Source organism: Salvelinus namaycush, chromosome 31 (genome assembly GCF_016432855.1).
Source record: "Salvelinus namaycush isolate Seneca chromosome 31, SaNama_1.0, whole genome shotgun sequence".
NCBI lineage: Eukaryota > Metazoa > Chordata > Actinopteri > Salmoniformes > Salmonidae > Salvelinus > Salvelinus namaycush.
The window spans coordinates 44,285,087-44,301,492 of record NC_052337.1 but is presented as its reverse complement, the minus strand read 5'-3'; the positions used below and the strand labels follow the sequence as shown (position 1 = coordinate 44,301,492).

The 16,406-nt window shown below is 41.6% G+C and overlaps 1 pseudogene; it reads left to right on the top strand.

Moving 5' to 3' along the window:
- The first annotated feature begins 5,254 nt into the window (after nucleotides 1-5,254).
- On the top strand, nucleotides 5,255-15,892 carry LOC120025713 (annotated as a pseudogene).
- The last annotated feature ends 514 nt before the right edge of the window (nucleotides 15,893-16,406 follow it).

The following is a 16,406-nucleotide window of genomic DNA, read 5'->3' as shown; positions in this document are numbered from 1 at the left end:
ATGAACTGACATGTCCACCTAATCAAAGGATCAGATAATGAATCTAGTACTGAAAGCATAAGCTACAGCTAGCTAGCACTGCAGTGTATAAAATGGTGAGTAGTTGACTCAGAGAGAGAAAGACAATAGTTGAACAGTTTTGAACAAATTCATTTTTTCCAAAATGAAGGAGAAGCAAGAGAGAGATTTCCATTTTTTTTCCTTCAGTTTCACTTACTTAGCAAGCAAATGCAGGTAGCTAGTTTAGCCTACTGGAACACCCTGCTCAGAAAGAGGGATGCTATGTTAGCTAGCTGGCTATGACTTTCCAAAACAACGCTGGAACTCTTCCAATTAATTCATGGTAAGCGTTTGGTATTACTCATTTATTGCCACCGGGGCCCGCCGGTGTAACTGCTTACTGACTGCACACTAACGTTACTGCATGATTGTAGCGGGTTTACGAACGCGCTCGTTCTATTAGCTATACTGACTATGACATTACTTTAGCTAATATGGTGACAACGATGTAGGCAGTGTGTAGCGTTTATGATATGGTTTGGTTTGGAAAGGTTTTTTCGCCTGGTCACATACAGCTGATGTGTTGTGCATTGAAGTACACAAGCGAAGGGAAGAAGTGAGAGGATGAGAGTGCATGGATGCGAGAAGGAATACAATGTGGCTGCTATGAAAGTGAACTGTGTTTACGCGTGATCAGGGGTGTATTCATTCTGCCAATTCTGTTGAAAAGGTTTATTGAACGTAAGCAAACGGAACAAAACGGGGATAAGTGTAACGGATGTGAAATTGCTAGCTAGTTAGCGGTGGTGCGCGCTAATAGCCTTTCAATCGGTGACGTCACTTGCTCTGAGACCTTGAAGTAGTGGTTCCCCTTGCTCTGCAAGGGCCGCGGCCTTTGTGGAGCGATGGGTAACGATGCTTCGTGGGTGTCAGTTGTTGATGTGTGCAGAGGGTCCCTGGTTCGCGCGAGGGGACGGACTTAAGTTAAACTGTTACATTGATGCTGTTGACCCGGATCACTGGTTGCTGCGGAAAAGGAGGAGGTCGAAAGGGGGGTGAATATAACGGATGTGAAATGGCTAGATAGTTAGCGGTGGTTCGCGCTAATAGCCTTTCAATTGGTGACGTCACTTGCTCTGAGACCTTGAAGTAGTGGTTCCCCTTGCTCTGCAAGGGCCGCGGCTTTTGTGGAGCGATGGGTAACGATGCTTTGTGGGTGACTGTTGTTGATGTGTGCAGAGGGTCCCTGGTTCGCGCCCGGGTATGGGCGAGGGGACGGACGTAAAGTTAAACTGTTACATAAGCATACTGGAATTTGTCCAATAGAAACTAGTGTTTGCAACTGTCGGACTAATGATTACACCCTATATCCGCTATATGCAGGCGAGAGTGTGCAAGGCGGTATTGAATGTCACTGTATCTCTGTCTGTCACCTCACATTTGTCTCTCGACCTGTGTGCAACTACCTTGTAAACTTTCATTCATAGGCTAGGTTGTAGCAACCTCATGATGGGTATAGGGAAAATCTGATTATCATGAGGCAGCCTAAACCTATCACTGTTACATTGAACTGGGTGAATGGAATATGAATGAGAGTCAACCAATATGCTGTAACAGAAATAAGACCATGCTCATGAAAAAATGCATTGTCCTCCCTCATCTTAAACGGCACTGACCGCCACTGCAAGCAGAAAGTCTCTGCAAGGAAACGACAATTTAACATTCCTGGTTGTAATCTCTCTGTATTTCAACATTACACAATGTGGAGGTTTCAGTCGTCATATTGTGAAAATTGTGGTAAAATTTGAGATCTAACAAACTTTTTTCAGGAAGGACCAAGGCACTCTTCGTGCAAATTAAATGCCTTCATTATGTTTCAATTGAACCAACATATCTGCCACTGCTACAGAGACACACACACCACAGCAACCTTCAGTCCTCCACTTTTACACTGGGGGAGTGGGAGAGCTCAGGTCAGACGTGGGATGAAAAGCTGTTGGGAGGTTTTGGGTCTCTATAGATGAACATTAACCAACCCCCTGGCACGATTCAATTCACTTCACTTCACTTTGATTTCTAAATCTATGAGATCTCATGAGGACTGAATGTACGAATATGTATACGTTCCTACTGAGTATGAAACACAACGTATGTCAAACACAACAAGATTGGGCAATAATTAGAACGTTTCGAATAGATGCTCCTTTTAGGCTAATTTATCACGATTCCTCCTCTGTTCAGGTAATCGTCATACCCTTAAATCATAATGTTCCACTGCTGTACAGAGGGATTTTTGGAGTGGTTACACAGCTGTAAACAACAAGCCTGTACAAGCCAGATCTGCACTCCACTGAATCTGTTTTGACAATAAGCGAAGGCATACTGAGAGACAGTTGTTTACCACATCGGCCCGCCTACACACGAAATGTCACCCTATTCCGTGCATTACTTCTGATCAGGGCTCATATGGCTCTGGTCAACAGTAGTGCACTATATAGGAAATAGTCATTTGGAATGCATATTTAGACTTCACCTAGCTGCAGAAGGTGTAGGGGAGACAGGATCTGTGTTCTCATACTTTCTACTATTTTCTGTATTAGCCTTGCACATTTCAATTCAGCACCATATCAAACTCATGTTTTCACAATTGACATTTTTAAGTATATGAACTCATGGAGAAACCATCCAAAGTTGAAATTGTCCTGTCACCCCAAACCTTTCAGATACCCAGCCATACAATTGCTCAAACACAAAACAAACATCTTCCTTGAATATAACTGACATGAATGACAATGTAGCTAGAACACTTCAAACCTGTTACAAGTGTTTGTAATGCAAGGATGACACCTAGTGGTCCAAAGGACACATTACATGTAGATCATAGTTTAATTACAGCCAGCAAAGGGTGTCAGTGCAGAGCTGTGGAAAGGAGTCGAAAGCGCTCTTGGCATTCCCGTAAAATAGTTCAATCTTGGTTTCATCAGACCAGGGAATCTTGTTTCTCATGGTCTGAGAGTCCTTTAGGTGCCTTTTGGCAAAACAAGTGGGCTGTCATGTGCCTTTTACTGAGGAGTGGCTTCCGTCTGGCCACTCTACCATAAAAGGCCTGATTGATGGAGCGCTGCAGAGATGGTTGTCCTTCTGGAAGGTTCTCCCATCTCCACAGAGGAACTCTGGAGCTCTGTCAGAGTGACCATCGGGTTCTTGGAAGAGTCTTGTATGTTCCAAACTTCTTTCATTTAAGAATGGAGGCCACTGTGTTCTTGGGGACCTTCAATTATACAGACATTTTTTGGTACCCTTCACCAGGTTTGCGCCTCGATACAATCCTGTCTCGGAGCTCTACTGACAATTAATTCGACCTGATTGCTTGGTTTTTGCTCTGACATGCACTGTCAACTGTGGGACCTTATATAGACAGGTGTGTGCAATTCTAAATTATGTCCAATCAATTGAATTTACCACAGGTAGACTCCAATCAAGTTGTAGAAACATCTCAAGAATAATCAATGGAAACAGGATGCACCTGAACTCAATTGAGTCTCATAGCAAAGGGCCTTATGTAAATAAGGTATTTCTGTTTTTATTTTTAATAAATTAGCAAACATTTCTAAAAACCTGTTTTCGCTTTGTCATTATGGGGTATTTTGTGTAGATTGATGAGGAATTATTTTAATCAATTTTAGAATAAGAACTCCTTCAAGACTGATGGAAAAGCCTTCCACGTGAAGCTGTCATCAAGGCAAAGGGTGGATACTTTGAAGAATCTAAAATATATTTTGATTTGTTCAACACTTTTTTGGTTACTACATGATTCAATATGTGATATTTCATAGTTCTTCACTGTTATTCTACAATGTAGAAAATAGTAAAAAATAAAGAAAAACCCTTGAATGAGTAGGTGTGTCCAAAGTTTTGACTGGTACTGTATGTATCAAGGTGACGTCTAGATGGTTATCAATATTAGTTAGTCAGCCACGCCAAACGGTCTTGAGTGGCAACAAATCTGCCCAATTAGCTGATTCGCATTCCATACACCCACTACTTTTGACACACCCACTCGCCCATACTCCGGTCACCATATTGGGCTGCAGCTACCCTTACTTGGAGCTGTGGGGCAAGCAGCAGACCGCTCAACATCACAACAAGTTGGCTATTATGAACTGAAATACTTTAGGTATTGCACCCTATTCCCTGTGTAGTGCAAAAGTGTACACTGTCCATCGTGCTCTGGTCAAAAGTACTGCACTATATAGGAAATAGGGTGCCAGTTCATGCCATGGTTACTATGATAAGCATAGTCTGCCATTTTGATTTGGGGCTGGCTAAAGACATGAAAGGAAATTAATCAGGCTAAAGCGTGAATGTTGCTGCATTTCTCTCCATAGGCTTCACATACCAATATGAGACACATCATAATGGCAGTGGCCAGATTGGATGAGGCAATCGGTATAGGCCAGTTGCTTTGTCAGCCATTCAACAGAGTTGTGTATGAATGTTATGTTTTACTCCAAGGTAAAAGGTCACTGGGGTCAATTTAAGCACTGGCTTGTCTTGGGCTACGTTCCAAATGACACCCAGGGAATAGGGTGCCATTTGGGACGTATTCTTGCTTTGCCCCTGGTAATAGCATCCAAGATAAATAGCTACTCCTCAAAGCTTATCCACCAGACATACTGACATTGACACCTTTTAGAGCCAGATAAACAGTCCAAGGCTATATCCTCATTCCAAGGAGATTAACCTGCTTGGCGAGAACATAGGTTTGTAGCCTATTGCAGTCTCTCCAGTCCACTGTTGGGTTCACAAAGAAAATGTTTTTAGCCAAAATGTCTAGTTTGTTATGGCAAAGTAGTATTTTCTACTGCAGGGGAGGCAAAGTGGTATTTTATACTGCTGGGGGGGCTAGAGTAACAATATGCAAAACTATACAAATATGTAGCTACTGTATTACATTAAATTGACAATAATATGAATAAGGCCTAGTTATAATTCACCTATTCACCCACTGTTCAAGCCATGAATGATGCTGTACCTTTCAATCAAATGAAATGTAACTGAAAGACTAATTATAATGTTGCATGGAGACTACACATTCAACTTTTCTTACCTTGATGACAAACATCAGCCCTGCTGTCTGTCTGTCTGTCTTTGTTGTTAGTTTACTCGCCTTGGTATTTTTCCACTTGCACGGAAGACGCCCCCATGTAGCTAACTTCACCTCTAACTAGCTACGTATCGCTTGTTTTCCCTACGTAGCTCATAGCTTGAGTTCAGAACTGATCGAGCTCTATTCCTCAGCCGACCATTGCAGTGAGCAGTCAGAAGCCCGTCGTGTCTCTACCCGAGGCCGGATGGTAAAATCCAACCTCCAGCGGATCTTAAACAGTCATTGCTTTGCTCGCGAGAAAGAAGGAAAACCACAGTTCTGTACTACAATGGCGGATTTAAGTAGTAACGTTAATATTTGTGACATGATTGGCAAGTAAGTGAAGACTGAGAAAATAGCGAAGTGAAGTGGGGGATGGTGCATTTTTCAGTGACGAGGAAGTAACGTTAGCTACTAATATAAACTGGGATTTAATTTCTAATGACGTAAAATATTCCTATTTGTCCACAACTGGTTAGCTAGATAAGTAATCTATGAAACATATCCTACATTAATTTGGGGTGAAGAATTATAACGTTATTGTTTAAGGTTAGTCCTCTCCCTTAGCTTATCCTACGCTAGCTAGCCTAGATACGTCATTTATATAACAGAAGCTAGGCTAAAATCTAGCCACATTATCAAGGTCCTCTAGGAAGCCTAGTTATATCCATCACCACTTTTTTACAAACTGAACACCTTAACCATTTATTTCCATTTGTTTCAATGGTTGCCAATGACATCGTTTTGTAGTTTAGCTAGATAAGATGAGTTAACGTTAGCTGTGTAACTAGCTTGCCACCTGAAAGCATAGCATAGTCAGGTAGCTAGCTACCGTTAACTCACAGGTCAACGAGTTAAAAGGCCCAAAATGAAACTGTCATTAGAATGGCTTGTTTCATGGATGAGCAACTTAAAACAGAAGAAACACGCGGAATCCACGTCCATTGTTACCTTTTCTCTAAACACAATTGATTATTAATCAAAAGGCCCAAGTGACGCAACGTCATTCCTCCATGTTGACGTCACACGCTTTTACGGTTACATTGTAACGTTATACCATTATACTATTCGTCCCTCAAAATGATACACCCAAAACAATATTGGAGTCATATTGTCAAAGTATTGTTGAATTAATCAGCCAAACCCTATGAATAAATTAAATAATGGTGCAATTACATATCTACGTGGGATCAATTCATTATTCCATGTAGTATGCTATTTATACGTTTGACTTGTAGCGATCATTGGCAGGTTTTTGGTCAAGTTAATTTGTCATCGGGCAGATACGCAGTTTAGATTGGGCACGTTTTTCCTCGTCGTGCACGTTTTCCCCATCGTGGGGCAATCCGAGTATTTTCGGTGAGCCGGCTCCCAAACGGCTCTTTGTTCAAAATGCTTGAAAATGGACCGAGCTAGAACCCTGAAAAAAGTACAGATATCCAACGTATAGCCCAAAAGGTAAGCTATCAGATCGTGAAATGCGCGTTCAAATAAAATGTTACCTTGCACCCCCCCCCCCCCCCCCCCCAAAAAAAATTGCAATTATAAAATTCGCGTGGACCAGATTGACACGCTCTCCGCACTATTTATTGTTTAGGCGGTGAGGGTTCACCCTCTTTAGATAATTATTTTGTAATTTATCTGCAGAAAAACGTTTTTTTTATTTTTTTTATCAAAAGGCAGTAGTTGCAGTCAGGGAGCCAAATGAATGGCTCTTTCACCGATGCGGTTCGGTTCCTGACGTTCACCAAAAAGACCCGTTCAAAAAGAGTCGTTCGTTCGTGAATTACCCATCACAAGTGCCCTCCGGATGCAAGGCAGCCTCCAGATGTCCCCTGAAGCGCGTTAGGCAACCTGCTGTGTGCCATATAATGCTATCCATCACATACATGGTGGATTATGTTTATTCATGATGTAGTTTTTCCTTGGAATAATACAATTTGTTTAGGTTATAGGGCAAAATATAATGTCACACTAAAGTTATATCAAATTTTATTGGTCACATACACATATTTAGCAGATATTGCGGGTGTAGCGAAATGCTTGTGTTCCTAGCTCCAACAGTGCAGTAGTATCTAACAATTCACAACAATACACATATCCAGAAGTAAAAGAATGGAATTAAGAAATAAATAAATAATAGATTGAGTAATGTCGGCGTGGCATTGACTAAAATACAGCAGAATAGAATACAGTATATACATATGAGTAAAGCGGTATGTAAACATGATTAAAGTTACAAGTGATTCCAAGTCTATGTATATAGGGCAGCAGTCTCTAAAGTGCAAGGTTGCATAACCAGGTGGAAGCCGGCAATGATGGCTATTCAGTCTGTTGGTCCCAGCTTTGATGCACCTGTACTGACCTCGCCTTTCAATGAGTATCACAATTATGAAGGAGGTGGTGAACTCACATAGCCTACATGCAGTAGCGGTGCGTGGGTCAAATCACTGGGGAAGCCAAGCCAGAGAAAACAATTAAAGCCATATTACAACCTATGTGTTGTGATAAAGCATTTCGCTACACCTGCAATAACTGCTAAATATGTGTATGTGACCAATACAATTTGACCGTGATAAGGCCGAGACAATAAGAAGACCCAGTGGCAGAGTAAATTAAACCACACCTTTTGTTTCATCACAAAACCGGAGAGCGACCTCTGTTTTGGTGAAGTTCACAAAGCATATTGCATGTAACAAACAGTTACGTGACCTACGTTTTCGGACCACTAAACAACTATTGATTTAGAACCACAGAGTTACCGCAAGTCGCAAAGAAAACTGGAGCTGCCTCCACTATTCCAGCGCCATTTCAACTTCATCATCAAATCACTTGTGCTTAGTACAGTGACAACTAAAAAATACCAAAAACAATTTGGTCCAATCAACGTAAGCCAAATATGTTGTGGATGTCTAAGGTTCTGATTTCTGTGTATTTGTGCAAGAAGGAAAAACATGTTGACTCACCCTACTTGTATGGAAACACCAATGCCATCCTCTTGTCTTTTTCATGTCGACGATACGTCTATGGCTCAGTTATACAGCCCATGCTTTTAGTTTTTGTTGTCCTAGGCTACCTGGCTAAAATGGTTGCTCGCTAGCTTAACTTCATTTTCAAGGGCATAAATGCGCCAGGTGAGCTGGTTAACATTAGCCTACTACATCTAGCACATTTTGAACTTACATCCTCTCAGGCCAGGGGCACAATGTATGAGTTTATGTTTGCATCATAATTGCTGTTATAATCATTGGTCAGTACAGAGAATGAAGTAAAACCAAATCCCGATCTCCATCCATGGCTAATTTAGGAAAGGGCCAATTTTAACTAGCTAGCTAGCCGCCAGAGGGCAACGATGCAACAATTAAAAATAATAATAATAATCTCCTCTCGATGATGATTTGCTGTAGATGTGATTGGAGTGAAGCCAAATCCAAACTGGCTTTCCTTGCCACTTTTTATTTTGGTGCGCCAGGACCATTCACAGTTGAGCGCACACAGTTTAGCTCAACGCCGATTGGCTATTTTATACTTTCTTTTTTTATCAAGGGAGGCCAAATGCTCACTGGCTCCCCTTGCATTCAATGCTACGGGTGGCAACAATGTCATACTCTTTTTGACCAGACAGCATCAGATAGATGGCTTACAGAGGGGCTCTATTTCGCTCACTCTGATGCTTTCTCCGGTGAGATACATTGAGAAGCAACATTTCTGAAACAGAGATACGAAAGAGACAATTATTGTATGCTTCACTTGGCATCCATGAATACACGCCACTGCCTACATGGACAACAGTTCCAACTATAATGCGCTTTGAGGGTGAATTAAATCACACAATCAGTATTTTGGTTACCAATTTTACTTGCACTTGATGCGTCGGCCTGTATTGCACCAAATAATTAAAATACACCGGGGAACACAAGATTTAAGCAACGTTATCTCGCATGTTCAGAGTCTTATTGCAATCAAAAGCTTAAAAACAACAATTAAAGATTAATATGTGTCTCTCCCTTTCCAGCCTGTCCCTACACTGTTGTAGTACCCGCGGTCCGGGGCCTCTGTGGTGCTCCTGATGCCCCTCTCCCACCCCTGAAGATCCCAGGTGGGCGAGGGAATGGTCAACGGGATCACACTCCTTCAGCTCGGCCGCTCTACTCTGTGAGTACATACACACATTTAACAACGCTCATGCAAATGCAACCGTAATATAATCTTTCATATTATGCATACTCCTCTAACACACCAGGACATCACACGCACTCATTGCATACTGCAAAAATATATTTAAGATATTACAATTTAAAGCTGCATATGACCAAATGCACATAGAAATGTGACTAATAGATATGTCATTCTCATTGAAAGCAAGTCTAAGAAGCGCTAGATATGTTCTATGCGCTATTTCTATGCTTCCTGTTAAGTTTCGATTGTCTTTTACATTCAGTTTTGTACACCAGCTGAAAATAAAATATTTTTGGTTATTGAAAAGATACACTACATGACCAAAAGTATGCTCGTCGAACATCTCATTCCAAAATATGGAGTTCGTCCCCCTTTGCTGCTATAACAGCCTCCATTCTTCTGGGAAGGCTTTACACTAGATGTTTGAACATTGCTGCAGGGACTTGCTTCCATTCAGCCACAAGAGCATTAGTGAGGTCGGGCACTTATGTTGGGCAATTAGGCCTGGCTCGCAGTCGGCGTTCCAATTCATCCCAAAGGTGTTTGATGGGGTTAATTAAGTTCAGGGCTCTGTGCAGGCCAGTCAAGTTCTTCCACACCGATCTCGACAAACAATTTCTGTATGGACCTCACATTGTGCACTGGGGCATTTTGATGCTGAAACAGGAAAGGGCCGTCCCCAAACGTTTGCCACGAAGTTGGAACCACAGAATAGTCTAGAATGTCATTGTACACTGTAGCATTAAGATTTCCCTTCACTGGAACTAAGGGGACTAGACTGAACCATGAAAAACAGTCCCAGACCATTATTCCTCCTCCACCAAACTTTACAGTTGGCACTATGCATTGGGGCAGGGAGCGTCGCCATCTGCCAAAACTAGATTTGTCTATCGGACTGCCAGATGGTGAAGCGTGTTTCATCACTACAGAGAACACGTTTCCACTTCTCCAGAGTCAAATGGCGGCGAGGTTTACACCACTCCAGCCGACGCTTGGCATTGCGCATGGTGATCTTAGGCTTGTGTGCGGCTGCTCGTCCATGGAAACCCATTTCATGAAGCTCCCAACGAACAGTTCTTGTGCTGACGTTGCTTCCAGGGGCAGTTTGGAACTCTGTAGTGAGTGTTGCAACCGAGGACAGTGAGCTTGTGTGGCCTACCACTTCGCGGCTGAGCCGTTGTTGCTCCTACACGTTTCCACTTCACAATCACAGCACTTACAGTTGACCGGGGCAGCTCTAGCAGGGCAGATATTTGACAAACTGACTTGTTGCAAAGGTGGCATCCAATGACTATGCCACTTTTTAAAAGTCGCTGAGCTCTTTGATAAGGCCATTTTACTGCCAATGTTTGTTTATGGAGATTGCATAGCTGTGTGCTCGATTTTTATACACCTGTCAGGAACGGGTGTGGCTGAAATAGCCGACTCCACCAATTTGAAGGGGTGTGCACATACTTTTGTATATATATTGTATTTCACGGTGGTTAAGATGTTACGATGTCTTAAATTAATGATGGACTGATGTTTCTCTCTGCTTATTTGAGCTGTTCTTGACATAATATGGACTTTGGTCTTTTACCAAATAATGCTATCTTCTGTATACCACCCCTACCTTGTCACAACACAAATAAATGAGTAGATGTGTCCAAACCTTTGACTGGTACTGTAGTTATAATTTGTTTTAGGAACATCTACACAGAATATTTCACCTTTTATTACTTTACCAAACATATCATGACATTAGTGATAGTCAAAATCTGGAACATTTGTGAATGTCAAAATCAACATTTGGCCCATTTTTAAACGGCATGCATCCCTCCTATAGACAAGGGGATAAGGACTATGTAAATGGGGTCCATTTTTGACGGTCTGAGCATATGCAATGTGTCTGCCTCCGACGTAAAACAAATGTTTGACTTCCACGCAATTACTTATTTTAGGTTTGGAAGTGCGTTGGTCACATTTTTTATCGCAGAGCTATGAAGCGTATGTCATTTAGATCAGCCTCGCTCGAGACATTCAGCAATTGCTTTGCCACGTCTGTGCCGTGACGCAGTCGAGCTGGATCAATATTTATCTAACATGCTGACTGCACCGGGCACATGCGAGCGCCATTACGTGCGTGTTGATTTTTGTCCATCCGCACCAGACTCGATCAGGGCTCGCAGGTTGAAATATCGAAGCGCACTCTGACCCAGCTAATATTAATTTGGGCACAGGTCGAAACACATGAAACATTTAGCTAGCTAGCTTGATGTTGCTGGCTAATTTGCCCTGGGATATAAATAATATAAACAAAAGATGTTATATAGCGATGTTCCCTCTCTGGTATTGGCATTAGCGCTATAGCCAACAGCTTGCAGATACAGTGCGGGTATAGTGTAATGAAATTATTATTATTATGGACAAAAGAGCGAGATTAGTTTTATTTGTCAAACAAGCATCAACAGAATAAGACCATTAATATGTATTGGAAAGGAGCATCAAGCTCATCGCCTCCACTTTCACCACCCTGTGAAGTTCATAACTGCATGCTTTCCCAACGAGTCGTAGTGGGAGGATCACACGTCATCACGTGACTCGAAGTTTACTTCGCTATGGTGGTTATTATAAAAAAATATTTACGCATAAGTGTTTCCACCAACATTTCTCAGACACAAGAAGATCCCACCTTGTCTAGCATATTTTGTTTAGTCGACATTTGGAAAGTTGACTGACAAATGTTCTGTTTCCATCATGATAAACTTAGGCAAATTGAATACATTTTCAATACATTTAGTTGATTCCCTATTAAGTTCAATATATTGTTGAATTCCGTTTTAATGCCTGGATTGCGTGAGGGCCCTAAATATCACGTTTGGACCCGAATTAAGCTCTATTGTTCCTGCAGTGAATTATTAGTTATTTGATCATTTATCTGCAGGAAATGGGCAAAAAGCATAGGCCTGACAATAGTCTATGCAAATTAGGGAGCCAAATGAACGCAGGTCTAAGAGTTGGTCACTTTTGTCGCTGTCTGGCAAGCCTCAACGTCCTAGGAAAGGAAACCTAGGAAATCCTTTGGTTTAATAGTCCCGATGCGATACCATGGATATATATAATCACGTTGCATGATTTATGAATGGCAAAGGGGTATAGGAGGTCGACTTTATTCAGGCAGTTCGACACCTTTTTATAAACTAGTCAACACTTGCCGTTCAGTTGTTATAGCACAGTAAATGGCATACTATGCGCCACGACTCTGTGGCTGGCTATGTGAAACACAAAATAAAATGCATTTCCTAGAAAATAATAATTAGGCTAAGTCGTGGATTTCAGCTCGTCGTTACCACATTACATGGGACCTGCAAATTCACGAGCATCATGCTCTCTCTCTCCCTCCGAGCATCATGCTCTCTCTCCCTCCGAGCATCATGCTCTCTCTTCAGTCAAATGCATGTAAATGCATTTGACTGAAACCAACCACAGCGCCTGCACATTGTACTGGGAGGCGGGATAGACGGCAGACTTCGTTTCCCAGTCATCGCTCGCTTTGTGACTGACAGGCGCCTATCCTATCAATAGGTCGCTGAACGATACGCATCTTCTATTCTAGCGGGAGAGGGGTCGACAAGCTAGCCAATTGAAACTTTTAAATGAAAAGTAGCCAGCTGAAAATCAGTCTGTAACCGGCTGATTAGCCGAGGACCGGCGCGAATGGGAAACGCTGTTACTCATTTATAATTATTTGGTTGGCCGCAAACTACCGAGCCCTTTTAGAAGCTGTTAGCAGGATTTGCATATAAAGTGAAGTACTGCTTTAAAGAAAAACAGATATTACTTTTCAATTGAAAAAAGGTTGTTAGTGTGCTCTAGTGAACACAATCCTGAAGTCATCCAGGGAGTTTGTTCATTAATGATCCCTTCTTCAAGTGAAATGATTGATTAACCCTCCCTCCTTCCCATTTTGGTTTTCCAGGACCGGAAGTTGACTGTGACAGAGGAGCCGGCGGGGAACGGTCGCCCCGGGATACTCCACTTCCAGAGCCGCCCCACTGTTTCCAAGGTGATCCACTGGGACGCTGTGCTGAGCGGGAACGCTCTGTATGTGGAGATACCGATGGCCCCGCTCCCCGAAGGCAGCAAGGAGAGGTGTGTGCCTGTGCTCTGTATGTGAACATACGCGTGTGTATAATCTCATGTTGTCTAATTAACCCTGCCTACCTCTCTCTCTACAGTTTTGCGGCTCTTTTGGAGTATGCGGAGGAACATCTTGAAGTTGTCAGCGTGTTTGTCTGCTTTTACAAGAATAGAGATGATCGCGGTACGTAAAAGCGTATCCACCAAACCTATGATCTCAATAGATAAGCATCCACACAGTGAGCTCAAAGTATTGGGCAGTAACATGTTTTTTTTATTTGATTTATTTTACCCCTTTTTCTCCCCAATTTCGTGGTATCCACTTGATTCAGAGGGGTTGGGTTAAATGCGGAAGACACATTTCAGTTAAAGGCATTCCGTTGTACAACTGACTAGGTATCTCCCCCCCCTTTAGGAGACCAAACGTTTTGGGGCAAATTCACTTGTATGTGTATTAAAGTACGGTAGTCAAAAGTTTAGTATTCGGTCCCATATTCCTAGCACGCAGTGATTACATCAAGCTTGTGACCCTACAAACTTGGATGCATTTGCTGTTTGTTTTGGTTGTGTTTCAGATTATTTTGTGCCCAATAGAAATGAATGGTAAATAAATAAGTATTGTGCCATTCTGGAGTCACTTTTATTGTAAATAAGAATAGAATGTTTCTAAATACTTCTGCATTAATGTGGATGCTACCGTGATTACGGATATTCCTAAATGAATCGTGAATAATGACGAGTGAGAAAATTGCAAACCTCCCCTGTTATTGTAATGATGAGAGGTCAGCATGTCTTGGGGGTATGATATTTGTGCATCTAACTTTTTCACTCCTTATTCACGATTTTAAATCAGGACTATCCCAAATAACAAAATGTGTCACTGTCCCAATACTTTTACAGTTCACTGTTTATGATGGAAGGTCGTCCTTGATGGTATTTCTTCTAATATGTGTCTTTGTGTGTCCCCACAGCTAAACTTGTGCGCACATTCAGCTTTCTGGGCTTCGAGATAGTGAAACCGGGCCGTGCCCTTGTCCCACTCCGACCTGACGTTTTCTTCATGGCCTACAACTTCGACATGGACTCTTCCTCCGACGAGGATTAGCTCTGACCCCTGTGGGGTGTTCCCAGGAAGCAGAATCCTCAATTTAGCCAGCTAACTTTGATAAACAGCCAGATATAGGCACATCTTTCGATTCTTTTTCTGGTTTACTTAGAAAGCTAAACCTGAGTGTGGGTTTTTTGGTTGAGTCAGTCATGTCACTTCAATTCTATATTCTAGGAAAGAGGAAGTCATTTCCCAAACGTTTAGTTAAGACATTTAGCTGGCTAAGTAACACATTGATCCTGCTTATTGGAACAGCCCCCTTGCCTAGCATGGATCCCAACTTGAATTGTGCTGTTTTCACTATTGTTTCACAAACTGTTTCAATGAAGAGATGGTTCAGCCAGACTGACGTCTGATGGCCATGCTGTGATGACCACAATTGTGAAGTGAAACAACTGCGTGAAACGAAGCAATTCAGTTTGGGATCCGGGCTTCCCCCCACCTTACCCACTGCTCCACCAAACCCCACTCTCCTATGTGACCCAAGTGCTTTCAGCCTTCCATGCTTTTGTTCAAAGGAAGTGGATGATTAGTTTAGATATTGTATCCCCCCAGTTTCACAGCTTGGCTGACATTTCTCTTTCCCCTCTCTTTCATCCCTTTTAAGTTCTTTATTATTTAGGTTTCATTGGTGTTTTGTTCATTACTTAAGAGGGAACCATGTTTTTATGGACTTTGAGCATATTGCAATTCTCATAACTGTTATCATCAATCGATTGTCTGTTTTATTCTTATTGTGTTGATAGGCAGGAGGATTTTTTATTTTTTTTTGAATGTTAAAAAAAAAAAGTCATCGGGTTTACGCTTGGGTACTCCAGCTTTTAATTTGATTGGCTATATTAGATATGAGCTTTTTATTTCATTGGCTAAGCTATAAAAACAACATGTCCGCCCCACCTTTGTGACAAACATTTTGATGATAAAGCACTCATGTCCTCTGACAAATGTTGTAATCATTGCTTTTAAACAAAAAAGCTCCAATATTGGTATTTCATTGCTGGATAATAGCCCTTTAAACTTTAGCACATGTGAATGCTGTTGTGTAACTGGTTTGGGTGATTCAATTTGAGAAGTAAATATCATGTAAAATGGTGGCTTAATTGGTTCAAAGCAACCAAAAAAAGTAAAGTCCTTTTTGCTTTTCTTTCATGTATATCTGAAAATGATTGTACCATTGTTTGGATAAAAATTGCTGTGATGTTTCGATTTGGATTTTTGGACTAGCATTCCGTTTTAACTTTTTGATTCTTCGTGTAGTTTAAGTTTGATGTTCACCTTGCATAGTGGTACGAACCTATTGTGCTCCTGTGATAATAAAAGTAAGAAAAATAGCATTGCCTCCTTGTCTCCGATACATAATCTTATGGATTTTTTCCTTCTCCCTATTCTGTAAAGTCTTGTTCTTTGTTAATGCACTTTACATTTAGACATAACACACACTGGATATGATCCTTATTCCAGAAGTTGACAAGTGTATGCTAGTTACTTTTCAGTGTTTCTTTGCAATAACACATTTTGACAGTTCAAACACCTCTGATAGTGTAAATATTGGGAGTGAAATGCAATTGATTGAATTAAAGGCAGCCATCTGATCTTATGCCACTAATTGGGCAAAAGATCAGAACTGGGCTTCTTGTGTAAACGCAGCTCTAGTTATTCAAATGGTTTCCATGGCTTAAATCAATTAGTCTTTGCTGTGTCAATTGCATTGGAGGAAGAGGGCCCAGGTCCACTCCCTTCGGACCTTCCGATGCATTTTGAGGATGTGCAGAATCAAGAGATTGAGAAAAATACTTTGTTTGCACACTAGGGCTATATTCCCCTTCTCCAACAGTATGCACTCGTAGACTC